The sequence below is a fragment of the Zingiber officinale genome, chromosome 6B, assembly GCF_018446385.1.
Source record: "Zingiber officinale cultivar Zhangliang chromosome 6B, Zo_v1.1, whole genome shotgun sequence".
NCBI classification, from domain to species: Eukaryota; Viridiplantae; Streptophyta; class Magnoliopsida; order Zingiberales; family Zingiberaceae; genus Zingiber; species Zingiber officinale.
In genome coordinates, this window is record NC_055996.1 from 56,939,165 (window position 1) to 56,952,766 (window position 13,602).

Here is a 13,602-nt window from a genome sequence, read left to right on the forward strand (position 1 = left end):
CGAGTGGGTAGAGCTTTGACAACCATGCACTCTGCCATCACTGCTTCTAATGAGTGACCAAGTGGACGGGATACTGTCGGAGTACACCTATCCTCCTACCCCAAATCATAAGTGGGGGAGCTCAATGCTCTCATCTCCCTGAGCCAGTCCAAAGGAGGGATCCCTGACGTACTACCACGCTGCGTCACGCTACCCATGAGTGGACCAGCGGAGCACCGACAGAGCACTTGCTGTACCACACCCTGCCTAATAAAAACCACTAACCCATGAGTGGTTGTGTGTGCAGATCCATGTAACTGGCGATGTGCTCAACAATAATGGAGCCGACTATCGCACAGTACGCAATCATGCGAGATGGTGTATGACACTAAGTATAAAAAATATCCTGAACTATCCATATATATAATGTGTACCCTAGAACAAATTGACCAAATCAATAGTCAAGGTACACAGGTCAGATAAGGTATCAAAACCTAGGTCCTGAACATAATAAAAACATGGTTATGTCACTACCCCTATAGGCATGTATAATCAGGTATGTACTATCATGAAGTGCATAACAAATAAACAAAATAAGCATGTAACAGATCGGATAGTGACCAACTGAAGCAGATTAGAAGCATAATCATTGCTATTTGTTAAAAACACTACTATGCATATCAAATGACATAAAGTCAAAGTATCTGCCTCCAATAAAGGGATTGTTGTTGGGTTCTTCGGGCCGCGAAAATCGCTTTTGGCGTCGCGGAAACCCCGAATCGCCCAAGCCACGGATCTCGTGCAAGGTAAAACCGAACGAAAATACGAGTACGAGTTTGAAAACTTTAATCTACAGTAGATCTACATAAGGATAAACCATTTATACCTTTGATGCGATGCCCTTCGCGTTCCCGCTCGTCCAAATGATGCCGGATCTCAAGACCGTCAAGCGCCGGTCCTCTAGAAGTATCCACACGGACACACTAGATGGAGATGACCAAAAACCAAGGTGTGCTAGCACCTATGTGGTTCGGCCAAGGGAGGAGAGGGAGAGGGAGAGCTTGAGAGGGAGAAGGAGGAAGATACACACAAGTGAATGAAAAATGAATTTCTTCACCCAAAAACCAAGTGGCCGGCCACTTTTCAAAATTCACATTAATTGCATTAATTGCAATTAATATGAAACCATAAAATCACATTAATTGCATTAATTGCATTAATTGCAATTAATATGAAACCATTAAGAGAGTGGCTTTGTCACTTCCATGAGGTGGCACCCATGATGATGTGGAACATCATTATTAGTCCACCTAATGCCAACTCACCAATGAGGTGGCAAAAGGTCAAGTCAAAATTGACCTTTGGTCTTCCTTCTCAAGTCAAGTCAAACTTGACTCAATCTCTACCATGGTGGATCTAATCCAACCATTTGATTCGAGCCAACTTAATATAATGAATCTAATTCATTAAATTAAATTGATTCAATGAGTCAAAATCTAAATTAGACTCATTTAACACATGAATCAACTTGAGTCGAACTCAAGTTAGCCCAATTAGGATTACTCTTAATCCAATTTGATTCATCAAATGAATCTAATCCTCTTGGTTCATCATATGAACCTAATCTCCACCTAATTGTCCTAAGTGTGTGACCTTATAGGTTCTTGTAACGTTGGCAATGCCCTAAACCCATTTAGGAGCATAAGTAATGGGCGGTATCTAGCAACACATCATTACTACCCAAGTTACAAGAATGTCGAGATCCGACATCACCTTGTGACTACCAATTGTGACTACTCACAAAATAATGACAAGTGTCCTTCTATCCTAGACATCTAGATTGATCAATGTGAGGCATAGACCGTGTCATCCTCTAATCAATCTAAATCTTGAACTCCAAGTAGACTCACTCGATCAAATGAGCTCAACATCTAATGTTGACTCATTTGGGCATGGCCATGCGCTTAGTGGTCTCACTCTATCAAGAATAGCGATGTCGCTCCCGTCATATGGGAGGGATAGATCCCATCTACATCACTCACATCCCTCTGCATAATTCGTTACATACCCAGTAATCACCTTTATAGTCCACCCAGTTACGGGTGACGTTTGACGAAACTAAAGTACATAACTCCTTATGTAGGGATCCATGGTGACTTCAGGTCTAAGGACTAATAGTCATACTAATAGCCACATGAGAAAGTATATGACACTCATATAACGATCCATGATACTTTCTCATGGCGGGTCATTCAATATACATTCTCTAATGCATACCCATGTGTCAGCTTGATATCTCTATATCCATGACTTGTGAGATCAAGTCATCGAGCTGACCTACATGCTAGTCTTATTGTATTAACATTATCCCTGAATGTTAATACTCGACTAGGAATGATTTAGAGTAATGTTCCCTATATCATCTCACTATCGATTCAACTAATCGATTGATATAGGTATGAACCTTCTACTCAAGGACGCTATTATACTTAGTCTATTTGGCACTAATACAAATAAGTATAATAACCAAATAAATACCTTTATTAATATGCAAGAATATGATATACATGAGTCCATACAATCATCAGATGATTGGCTCTAGGGCTTTAACTAACAATCTCCCACTAGCACTAGTGCCAATCAGTGTACGCTCTAAGGCCCAATGACCTAGTGTGACCATCAAGCTTCCTCTGTGCCAAAGCCTTGGTCAAGGGATCTGCGATGTTAGCCTCTGTAGGTACTCTGCAAATCTTCACATCTCCTCTATCGATAATCTCTCGAATGAGATGGAAGCGCCGTAGTATGTGCTTGGTCCGCTGGTGTGAGCGAGGTTCTTTCGCCTGTGCTATAGCTCCATTGTTGTCACAATAGAGCTCAACTGGTTCGATGTTAGGAACCACCCCAAGTTCGGTGATGAACTTGCGGATCCCAATCGCCTCCTTTGCGCCTCCGATGCGCAATATACTCGGCCTTGTAGAATCGCCATCGTATCCGCTTGAACTCTTCCGGTGACACCACCATTAATGCAAAATACGAACCACGATCGCGATCGGTAATCATCCTGATCGGTCTGAAAGCATCACCGTAACTTTACAGCTAGCTCATCATTGCTTCCATATATCAAGAAATATTCTTTAGTCCTTCGTAAGTACTTAAGAATATTCTTGACCGCTATCCATGACTTTCACCGGATCTGATGTATCTGCTCGTCATGCTCAAAGCATACGAGACATCGGTCGAGTACACAGGATGGCGTACATGATCGATCCTATGGTGAGGCATAAGGGATCTGATCCATGCGGTCTCTCTCCTCTAGAAGAGGACCTTGAGTCTTCGAAGACTCACGCCATGTGACATCGAAAATCCCTTCTTGGTGCATGGCAAACCAAGGAGTACCTTGTCAATATATGTACTCGACTTAGGCCAAGCAATCTCTTAGATCTATCTCTATAGATCCGTATCCCTAGAATGCGGATGCCTCACCTAAGTCCTTCATTGAGAAGCAATTCCTAGCCGTGTCTTGACAGATGAAGCATAGGATGTCCTTCCCAATGAGTAGTATGTCATCCACATACAATATGAGGAAGACAACTATGTCCCTACAACCTTCTTGTAGACACAAAGCTCATCTTCGTTCTTGATGAAACCAAACTGTTTGATTGCATCATCGAATCGAAGATTCCAGCTCCGAGAAGCTTGCTTTAGTCCATAAATGGACCTATGCAGCTTGCATACTCTACTAGTATGCTGTGGATCTATAAAACCCTCAGGTTGTGTCATGTACACATCCTCGAGTAGGTTTCCATTCAGAAACGCGGTTTTGACATCCATCTGCCATATCTCATAGTCATGGTATGCTGCAATAGCAAGCATGATCCGAATGGACTTAAACATCGCCACTGGAGAAAAGGTTTCATCATAGTCAATACCATGAATCTGCTTGAAACCTTTAGCTACCAAGCGACCCTTATAGATAAGTCCATCCATGTCAGTCTTTCTCTTAAAGACCCACTTGCACCCAATGGGTTTTACCCCTTCAGGTGGATCAACCAAAGTCCATACTTGGTTGGTGTACATGGATTCTATTTCGGATCTCATGGCTTCTAGCCATTTCTCAGAATCTGGTCTCATCACAGCTTCTTGATAGGTGGTAGGCTCATCCTCTATGAGCACAATGTCATCATGGTCAGACAAGAGAAATGAGTATCTCTCAGGCTGACGACGTACCCTATCAGACCTACGAAGAGGTATGTCTACTTGAACTGGTTGTTGTTCCTCAACTCCTTGTGGAACAACATCATCCACAACACTTTGTGGTTCCAGTTCAATTTCCATCGAGGCATCAGTGCTATTGTTCGCATCTTGAACGTGCTCCCACTAGTCTTTCTAGAAACAAAATCCCTTTCTAGAAAGACCCCAGTCTTTGCCACAACTACCTTGTGCTGACTGGGAATGTAGAAGTAATATCCCTTAGTTTCCTTGGGATATCCGATGAAATAGCACTTGTCAGATTTGGGTCCTAACTTGTCTGAGACTTGACGTCTAACGTAAGCCTCACAGCCCCAAATCCTCATGAAAGACACCTGGGCATCTCTCCCAGTCCATATCCTATATGGTGTCTTTATCACGGCCTTTGATGGAACTCGGTTGAGTATGAAAGCTGCCGTGTCTAGAGCATATCCCCATAGATATGTCGGAAGATCTGTGTGACTCATCATAGATCGTACCATATCTAACAAGGTACGATTCCTCCTTTCGGATACACCATTCCACTGTGGTGTTTCAGGAGGAGTGAGTTGAGATAAAATCCCATACTCAGCTAAGTAGTCACGAAACTCATGGCTTAAGTATTCACCACCTCGATCTGATCGAAGTACCTTAATACTCTTGCCAAGTCGTTTCACTTCATTCTTGAATTCTTTGAACTTTCAAAGGATTCAGACTTATGTGTCATTAAGTACACATAACCGTATCTCTGAAGTCATCGATAAATGTGATGAAGTATCTATAACCGCCTCTAGCAATGACATTGAAAGGGCCACATACATCACTATGTATGAGTCCTAACAAATCAGTCGCTCGCTATGCCCACTAAAGGGAGTCTTGGTCATCTTGCCTCGTAGGCATGACTCGCATATCTCATGACTCAAAATCAAATGAGTCCAGCAAACCATCCTTATGGAGTGGGATAACGCTTGTCATTTATATGACCTAAGCGACAGTGGCAGAGGTAAGTTTGGTTCAAGTCATTCGACTTGATCCTCTTGGTATTTATGTTATAGACATGGCTCTCTAGGTCTAGAATGTAGAGTCTGTTTATCAGAGGTGCACTACAATAGAACATATCGTTTAAAAAGACGGAACAACATTTGTTCTTTATAATAAACGAGTATCCTCTCTTGTCCAAACAAGAAACTGATATTATGTTCTTTGTCAAGGCAGGCACATAACAACAATCGTCTAATTCTAGTACTAGCCCAGAGGGCAGAGATAGATGATAAGTTCCTACAGCAATAGCAGCAACTCGTGCTCCATTGCCTACTCGTAGGTCTATCTCACCCTTCGTCAATGCTCTGCTATTCCTCAGCGCTTGTACATTAGTACAAATGTGCGAAGCACATCCGGTATCTAATACCCACGATGAAGAAATAGAGAGGTTGACTTCTATAACATTTATACCTGAAGTAGAAATCTTATTTCTCTTCTTCTTAAGATCTTCCAGGTATTCTTTGGAGTTCCTCTTCCAGTGCCTTGCTTGTCCTTGATATAGGTGACAAAGATGTTCAACCATATCGTAAGCGCTCATAAACTTATGTTGCTTCTGAAGCTCAAAGTTCATGGTTGCGAGCATAAGACAAGACACATCTAATGCGTCATCTTGATGCTTCTTGTAAGCATCTCGGTCTGCTCGCATGGCAGTGGCAGGAGGGGCCTCCGGAATGGGCTGCTCCAGAACGTACAGTTTACGTTCTTGGGTGAGAACAATTCTCAGGTTCCTGTACCAGTCCAGGAAATTTGCTCCGTTGAGCTTGTCCTTCTCAAGGACAGATCGCAGGGAGAAGGAATTCGTGTTCGACGTCATGGTTATCTACAACAGAAAATAAATGCAGAAATAAATATCATATTCTTTAAGAATCATTTAATTAGGCCTTTAATTAAATGATGCTCCCACTGAATTCTATAATTCTTGTGGGACAAGATCCACATCATACTAACCCTTGAGTTAGCTTTGGCTAATACGCCCAAGGCTTAGTATGATTGGTAGGTAACGATTACCAATTACATCTCTATGCAACTCTTGTTTATAGAATCAATATCCGCATTTATATTAAAACTCGAGTTAGCTTTGGCTAATACGCCCGAGAGTTAATATAGATGTGATATTGACCTATCTTTCCAACTATTGGAAGAATGCCTATAGTTGACTCGATCCAACCGAGTAACTATGAATACTCAATCTAATTGAGTTTGTATTCACCCATGCGTTGATAGACGGGACCAAGATTGTCCCTCCGTACCCTACCAAGATAATATGTATTGCTCTGCTTTGGCAGATTCAACAATACATGTGATCGAGGTAGTGATAGGTATCATGGCACGGTTAGGCATTTTAGAGTTGGTTCGATCTAGATCTAATCTAATCGAGAAGAATGCATCTTGTGCACGACTTAGATCTAATCTAATCGCAAGGGTGCATCATGTGCACGACTTAGATCTAATATAATCGTTAAGGCACTAATTAATTAATTAATTATTAAACATGCATCAAATACATAATAATTAATTAATTAATCTATTTGTGATTTAGTCATGGCCCTACTACGATCTTCTCAAGCCAATGAGAAGATTGAATGGTCAACCTAGGGTCAACAGCTTCTCCAAACTCCTCCCTTTGACCACCTTGTGTTGCTCGTGCCCGCCTTGGAACTCCGTCTCGTGTGGACCCTCCACTGCTCCAATTTGTACATTACAATTTGAAACTCGAGTTACATTCGAGTCTAAATCTAATTTACAACCAGAATATAAGAGAGAGGCACGACTCGCAGGTCGCGAAAATAAAATAAAATTACAAGCACACACATCACATAACGGCACGCAGGCCGTATTATGAATTACAACACATTATCCAATCAAATTGGGCTTTGGGCCATGACTATCACAAATTAATATATAATTCAAAATTATATATTTTTCATAATTTTCTATAATTTTAAAATTAATTTTTACAATTTTACGAATAAAATTTCCCGGCGGTCCCGTTTAGCGGTTTCGGGCGCAATCGCGGAACGGATCCCCTTGCGGGGCCCAGGGGCATCGCCCCTACCCGCGATCTAACCATCGTGAGGGTTCCTTTGCGATCCAACAGCGCCTAAACCCGCTGTCCCAAAACGATTTGGGTCGAGACATTGTCGTTTTGGAAAAATCTTTCCGGCGGGTTCGTTTTTAGCGATTTCGGGTGCGATCGCGGAGCAAATCCCCTTGCGGGGTTAGGGGCAGTACCCCTACCCACGATCTAACCATCGTGAGTTGCTCCTTTGCGATCTAATGGCACCCAAGCCCGCTGTCCCAAATGGATTTGGGGCAAAACGAAGCCGGTTTTGAAAGATCTTTCCGGTAGCCGAAGCCTACAAGTGCCGAGACACTTGTGCTTCGCTTCTACGGAAAAATTACCCATAAAATCATATAAAAACTAATTTTTACAGAAAATCACAGAATGTTTTATTTTTCATAAAAATAAAAACAAACTCGTACAAGCCTTGCACGTGGCCGCGAAAACCGCTTTTCGCGTCGCGGAAACCCCGAATCGCCCAAGCCACGGATCTCGTGCAAGGTAAAACCGAACGAAAATACGAGTACGAGTTTGAAAACTTTAATCTACAGTAGATCTACATAAGGATAAACCATTTATACCTTTGATGCGATGCCCTTCGCGTTCCCGCTCGTCCAAATGATGCCGGATCTCAAGACCGTCAAGCGCCGGTCCTCTAGAAGTATCCACACGGACACACTAGATGGAGATGACCAAAACCAAGGTGTGCTAGCACCTATGTGGTTCGGCCAAGGGAGGAGATGGAGAGGGAGAGCTTGAGAGGGAGAAGGAGGAAGATACACACAAGTGAATGAAAAATGAATTTCTTCACCCAAAACAAAGTGGCCGGCCACTTTTCAAAATTCACATTAATTGCATTAATTGCAATTAATATGAAACCATAAAATCACATTAATTGCATTAATTGCAATTAATATGAAACCATTAAGAGAGTGGCTTTGTCACTTCCATGAGGTGGCACCCATGATGATGTGGAACATCATTATTGGTCCACCTAATGCCAACTCACCAATGAGGTGGCAAAAGGTCAAGTCAAAATTGACCTTTGGTCTTCCTTCTCAAGTCAAGTCAAACTTGACTCAATCTCTACCATGGTGGATCTAATCCAACCATTTGATTCGAGCCAACTTAATATAATGAATCTAATTCATTAAATTAAATTGATTCAATGAGTCAAAATCTAAATTAGACTCATTTAACACATGAATCAACTTGAGTCGAACTCAAGTTAGCCCAATTAGGATTACTCTTAATCCAATTTGATTCATCAAATGAATCTAATCCTCTTGGTTCATCATATGAACCTAATCTCCACCTAATTGTCCTAAGTGTGTGACCCTATAGGTTCTTGTAACGTTGGCAATGCCCTAAACCCATTTAGGAGCATAAGTAATGAGCGGTATCTAGCAACACATCATTACTACCCAAGTTACAAGAATGTCGAGATCCGACATCACCTTGTGACTACCAATTGTGACTACTCACAAAATAATGACAAGTGTCCTTCTATCCTAGACATCTAGATTGATCAATGTGAGGCATAGACCGTGTCATCCTCTAATCAATCTAAATCTTGAACTCCAAGTTAGACTCACTCGATCAAATGAGCTCAACATCTAATGTTGACTCATTTGGGCATGGCCATGCGCTTAGTGGTCTCACTCTATCAAGAATAGCGATGTCGCTCCCTCATATGGGAGGGATAGATCCCATCTACATCACTCACATCCCTCTGCATAATTCGTTACATACCCAGTAATCACCTTTATAGTCCACCCAGTTACGGGTGACGTTTGACGAAACTAAAGTACATAACTCCTTATGTAGGGATCCATGGTGACTTCAGGTCTAAGGACTAATAGTCATACTAATAGCCACATGAGAAAGTATATGACACTCATATAACGATCCATGATACTTTCTCATGGCGGGTCATTCAATATACATTCTCTAATGCATACCCATGTGTCAGCTTGATATCTCTATATCCATGACTTGTGAGATCAAGTCATCGAGCTGACCTACATGCTAGTCTTATTGTATTAACATTGTCCCTGAATGCTAATACTCGACTAGGAATGATTTAGAGTAGTGTTCCCTATATCATCTCACTATCGATTCAACTAATCGATTGATATAGGTATGAACCTTCTACTCAAGGACGCTATTATACTTAGTCTATTTGGCACTAATATAAATAAGTATAATAACCAAACAAATGCCTTTATTAATATACAAGAATATGATATACATGAGTCCATACAATCATCAAATGATTGGCTCTAGGGCTCTAACTAACAATTGTATCCGATCCAAATCTGACGTCGAGATACTCGTCTCACGTCAAAGTCCTGTATCACCAACATAAATATATTTTATTTAGCTACATTCCTATAAATCGCTAAATAAAATCTCTTACACTAAATTAGGGAAAACCCTAATCAACACAATATCATAAACCTAATTCCATTTACACATGTACAACTAATTACACAATCCAACTCATACCTAATCCAACCTAATTAAGTATCTTACCTCAACACCAAAGTCTCTTCTGCTGGTCCACAACAGGTAGTTGTTGTCGGAATAGGGGCAGCCGTTGAAAACCAGATACACCACTGTCGCAATGAATCTACAATTAGAGACTACCATCCTTAGTTAGCATAACCTTCCATCCAACCCAAGTGTTGCTCACGGCAGGATAAGAATCAGAGCACAGAATTGAAAAAACCAAACCCTAAGCCCTCACCTTCAATCCCACTGGTCGGATTACTGCTACCCTCTGTCGCCTTCTTGAGCTCTCGATTTCCGGCGACCTAGGGCACAGTGTCAACAAAGACGGTGGTGCACAGGGCAGAAACAAGGCAGCAATCGCTCTAGATCAGAGGCACAAGGAAGGGAAGCTTCGGTGAGGCGTCGGTTGTAGGGCGTCGCGCTGCTCCGTGCGACGGTGGCGACTTCGCAGAGGGCAGAGAGGTTTAGCCGGCAGCCGGCGCTCGAGAGAGGAGAAGAGGTGGTGAGTCTTTGTACTCGCGGGGAAGGGGAAGAGAAAGGGTTGCAAAAACCCTCGACCACGACTTTTGTACCGGAGGGAGGAAGAAACCACCGCTTGCGGTTAGGGCAGTTCGGAGGAGACGGCGCGAAGGAGGAGGAAACGGCGTCGGGCACGAGTTCGGCGGAAGAGAAAGAAAAAGGAAATAAAAAGAAAAAGGAAAAATCAACTTTTCCTCATTTAAATGGGGTAGGCTAAACAAACTTTCCCGGGCCCAGTTTTATCCCCCTAAACTCATCCATACGGTCTTTGAAAAATTTTCGATAAATTTCTAAAAATTTCAGAAAAATTCCCTTATCATTATTCGTCATTTTTCGGTATTTTACATATATATAGAACATTTTTCATGCATTGGTAGCTGGCCCGACTTCTTTAATCAACATTGATGAGAAGGTGAATGCCAGCATAGTATATTGGTAGAATTTGTTGTTCTATGGCTTATTTCAAAAGATGACATAACTTTCGTTAACAAACTTTGTTCACTTTTTGTAATAAATTTTCAGGTTTGAGTCTTTTACTCTATGAGACTCTTTTTTGGTCTTAACTCAACTATCACTAACACATTCCCTTTCAATTCTGCAAAAGGTTGGAACCGCCAACCTAGCGGCCCCCTCAACCCGGCCCCACAAGTATGAGAGGGAGTAAATCACGGTGAATACGGGCCCAGCTATGACATGGCGGTCTCAGGTGTTTAGCACGGACCGATATTGATGTTATCGCATTTGCTGCCGCAGACCCTCGACCTCTTGACTCATTCTGCAAGAATCCATGTCATAACCAGTTGATCCCGCCCGTGGGGGCAACACATTCCCTTTCAAGAAAATATGCCAAGAGGGTTTCTTGGTATACACTTGCCATGCTATGCCTAACCAGTGGTTGTTTCTTTGCTAGTACAAGTGAGGTTCTTCTCCTATGTTGTTATCTGTTGTCAGTTGGTAACTATTCGATTCTTTTCTATATTTTGTTCATTCTTGAGTGCTCACCTTGGCTTAACCATAATTGTTGTCATTTATTATTTGGTGACAACTAATTTGTTTAATTTCATTGTTTCTTATCTCTATGTTAGCTTCTCTCATTCTTATGCGGTTACTCTTTCATCAACTCTTTTTCTTCTTCAGAAGCATCCAATGGTTGTTTCTTTAGCTACTGTTGGAGTGATCAAAGGCTAGCCATTCTCTATTTTAGTTTTTCTTCCCGTTACTTTCTTTTCATTGACAAAGGGAGGCTTCAGAAGAGTATTTTTATCAGGGCTATTAGTCTCTTTGTTTATTCTTATAAGGACATAAGGGCACTGACTATTGACTGGTCCTCCCCCCTCTCTTTCAAATTATCAGTAGTTCAACAATCTCTAACATTGGTCATGATTTTTATTTTTTAGAAAATTTTTTTGGTAGGCTGTTTCATTGTTTGTTGATTTTTACTGCTATGGAAGATGGGCATCCTTAGTATTTAATCTACTAAAATATAATGTTTGTGGAGGTGGTTAGTGTAACTTACATGGAACTGAAGGATTCTCATTTTACTTTAGGAACGAATTTAATAACTTCAATATCTATTTTGTTATTGCATTAATTTTTTTTTGCCATTTGTCCCTGTTGTGAGGAGGAAATATGGCCCTAAACTGTTGATTGTGGTCTCTCCCGTGTATATTTGGCTAGCTTTCATGTCATTACAACCTCACAAAGAAGAAAGGTATTGTTCATGAAGATTGATTGCTTTGTTGATCTCATTAGAAAATTGATTCTCTATAAGGCTAAACATTTAAGAATTCCTTTAGTCTTATACAAGTTTAAAATGATTTTGCCTGAGCCATTTTATACTCAATTCCAATTTTCTCTCAGTTAAACTAGATCATCTCATCTCAACTACTTGTTTTTCTTTTCTCACATGTTTATCTATGTTTAGAAATAATTTCAGTCCTTAGTTGTATTTGATAGTTATTGTCTTGTCTAATATCGCATACAGATCTTCATCGAGATATGTATGCAAATTATAAATGCACAACTTAATTTAGGTTTTATGCTAGGCTAATTTGCTATGTCACAAATTTCTCTGTCCAATATATCCACTTATCGACATCGCAACAACTGCTGTCATTGATAGTTTCCTGGATCTTTTGCTATGTCATAGATTTATCTATCCAATATATCCACTTATCTGCATCGTAGCAACTGCTGTCATTGATAGTTTCGCGGATCTTTTCCGCAACAAGAATGCAGTGGAAGACTCATTGATTGTTATGGTATGTTCTCACTTTCTTAATATGGTTCATTGTTTAAGCAAGTAACTATACTATGTTTGATTTATCGTCATCTATCTACACAGGTTGCTAAGGGATTAAGATCCATTTTTCTTGGCCTTATATTGTGTGCATCCCATAGCAGCACGTTATCTATATTTAATGGGTACTTTGTGTCTTTGGAAATATATAAACACTTGGGCCATCATGATATTATTGGAAATGGTAAGTTTTTTTTTATTTTATACTAGAATTATCTTGTTTGTAGTAAATTCATTATCAAGTTTTAAGATGAAATATCTCAACCTGTTCTTTTTGAAGGATCATCATTACTTTTTCAGCGTTCTTATGTACCTTTGATAGTGTTTAGAATAAAAGAAAATAAAAATGAAAAATAATTCTACATAATTAATGCTCAAGATGATCAAATTGTCACTTTATTCTCAAATTTTGTTTTGAAAATTTAGTTGATTACGTATACTGTTTGATTGGATTATAATTTTAAATTTGATGGAATGCTTGCCTTTATGCACTGAGACTGTGCTTTGCATCGGAAGTGAATGACATTGTTATCCTTCTTCATTTTTTATGCCTTTGTACATTAAGGAAGTTTAATGGATAGATGAAGGATTTAGGGGTCTTCTCCCATTTCCTTTTAATTCAAGTTTAGGAGGCATGGCGGCTGCCCCACCTCATTTCAATGTCAAGAACAAGGCTTCCCGTGGCCAATATGTAATTATCAGTTGTGTCTATTAATGAAATTTTTTAATGTCTTGCTTACCACGCTAATCCTACTTGTGACTGGATTTGCAGTTTTGAGACATCAAACTCTGCACCTTCTATGTGGAGCTAGATTTGCAAAGGCCATATCCAACTCGAGGAAGCAACTTATTGACATGAGAAGTAGGCGTACCTTCTTTAGTTCCGCTTTTGAACAAATATCCCCATAAAGATTTATTTGTGTGTTCTTAATAGATCTGTTCTTATAACATTGTTATCTAG

General features: G+C 40.5%; 1 pseudogene; it reads left to right on the forward strand.

Annotated features, from left to right (window-relative positions):
* Positions 1 to 523: 523 nt before the first annotated feature.
* On the forward strand, positions 524 to 13,500 carry LOC121990993 (annotated as a pseudogene).
* Positions 13,501 to 13,602: the final 102 nt, after the last annotated feature.